Here is a 2757-nt window from a genome sequence, read left to right on the forward strand (position 1 = left end):
AGCAATCCTAATTGTTATATTTTTTCTACAAGAAATCAAAGTACAATGGTTTCTAAGTTATTGAAATTATGTAGATGCAATTATTTTTTAAAAATATATTAAAATAATATTTTATTTATTTATGAGATCAGTGTATCAAAACAATTCAAAACATAAAAAAAAATTAACAAAAATAAAAAATTTAAATTTTGGTGAAAAGTAGCTTGCACCGCGTTTCCAAACTTTCTTATCATGATGTCTTGCTTTAGCACTATCTTCTTACAAACGATTTTCCAACATTATTCTCACGTTTTGCCAATATTAAAAAATTAATTGAAGTTTTCCTGCGCATATTTCACACAATGAATTCCAAAAATGTCATGAAAAATCCATAACAATTTTAACCTTATTAGAATTGTTGAATTTTCTGATGTATATACTCTTCTGGTTTCCGACGTGTGGAATTTTATACGTTGCTTGTCGTTTAATACGTTCCTTGCCATCTTAAATCTTCTCACTTAATACTTTGATTTTTTTTTTTATATATGTTTTTGCATTCAACACTTTAAATTGTCAAATGTAGCAAATGGATTTGCAAGGAAAACTTTGCAACGGGGGAGGGAGTTGAACAAGAGGGAGACAAAAAAAAGAGTAGGCCACCCAAGTTGTCGAGAACGCGTCCTGTCACGCTCAATAAAACAAAAATTCAACGTACGATATACGAAGACCATGTGATAATCACCGGCCAAAAGTATACCGCTTAACTATCGTTTTTTTTCTTAATTATGTTTGGATTTATTTTAAAATTATATTTTGTAAAAAATTATTGAATTAATATTTTTTATAATTTTAATTTACTAATATAAAAAAATCTAAAAAATTTATATTGATATATTTTTAAACAAATAATATTTTTTTAAATCATTATATACCAAAAATACTAAACAAACACCCAGTAGTTTTATGGATATTTTTTATTTTGAGATATTTTCACATCCATTTACATGATGGATAAAATTAAATATTTTTTTTGAGAAATTTTAAGATAATACACAATTTAAATGATAGTTTTAAAATTTGAGAAAGGGAACAAACCTTTTTAAGTCAACCTATTAATTAGAATTAAAACTACATGATTAATTAGTAATTTAGTATTCTAGATTCTAGTATTATTTCCTGATGTCCCATATTAATCCAATTGGCCATTCGGCAGACAGAAGAGGGAACCTTTTCTTTTCAGGCGAGGGATAGTGGAGAGTTGATACGATTGATTCTGTTTATTTTTGTATTCTAAAAAATAATTTTATTTTTTTTTTTTTATTTTAAATTAATATTTTTTTATGTTTTTAAATTATTTTGATGTATTAATATCAAAAATAATTTTTTTTAAATAAAAAAAATATATTATTTTAATACATTTCTAAATGAAATTTTTTTTTAAAAACAACCGTAACAACACTTTTAAATAGACTTATCAACTTTTTTTTTTTTTTTTTGTGTGAAAATCAGGGCTTACAATCCTAAAACTTAAATTAAACAAGGAAGAGTGCACTCAATACAATATTGAATATAAATATATGGGAAGGTCATTAATAATCCAATGATTCCTGTCAAAATAATTTTTAAACAATAAAAAATTAGCTAACCGAATATAGTTTGCATTCACTTTCATTGATTTCATTATTGATAGCAAAACCAGTGATGCAAGTCCTGAAGTTATTCTTAAAAAGTCCTCTTACTCCAGTCTGACCGGATTATCATTTTTACAACCATCAACATTTAATTCTGTCCATCCAATGAAGGATATTTCCAGCCAACCATACAAACTTGTTTATTTTCTTGTAATGTGATTTAAAAAAAAAAAATACTTGATTTAAGTCATGATGTTAGACCTGTTTATTTTTTGTGTTTTAAAAGTATTTTTAAAAAAAAATTATTTTTTTTTAATTTTTTTTTTACTTCAAATTAATATTTTTTTGTGTTTTCAAATCATTTTAATGTGCTGATATAAAAAATAATTTTTAAAAAATAAAAAAATACTATTTTAATTCATTTCTAAATAAAAAACACATTAAAAAATAATTATAACTACACTTTCATACACACTCTAACCAAGAAGTTAGGCAAGCAAGAAGGAATGGTTTAACTTTAGAAAATGGAAAAATTACAAGTTCACATAAATTATGTTTTTTTATTTTTTGTGGACTCCAAGTTGCAAACCCTCTTCTTACGAAAATAAAGTAGACTTTTTTAATTTTAAGGGGTGTAATTTAATTGATTAGGTTTTAAGTTTGTTTTTAGAGATTATCAATTCGAGTTTCACAAACCTCATGGTTACTGGAAGCTTATATAATTGTTAATTTTAAGGCGTGTAGAATTAGTCGAACTGAGTGAAAGCTGATCTGAATACCCATATTAATAAATAAATAAATAAAATAGACCTTACATGATTGAAGATTTTTTTTTTTTTTTTATGAACTAATTTTAAAATTAACATGACCTGACACAACTAGCTGTAAATCTTGAAGAAGTAGTTCATGTAACTCAAAGGAACTTACAGATATCTCAGTAACTGTAAATATCCAAAATACAAAACATCGCATCCTTAATCTGAACAAGAGAGAAAGCTTCTGGGTATGAAACTCTTTCAAATCAACAAGCCAGTCAGTCAACCACGACTTGGTCCTAAGGTTCACCACTTGCATTGGGTCCCTCATTGTCGGTTGTCATGTCATTGTCTAAAATAATCTCCCTTTCTCCTTTGATTTTCTTTTTAAA

The sequence above is a fragment of the Populus alba genome, chromosome 4 (assembly GCF_005239225.2).
Source record: "Populus alba chromosome 4, ASM523922v2, whole genome shotgun sequence".
NCBI classification, from domain to species: domain Eukaryota; kingdom Viridiplantae; phylum Streptophyta; class Magnoliopsida; order Malpighiales; family Salicaceae; genus Populus; species Populus alba.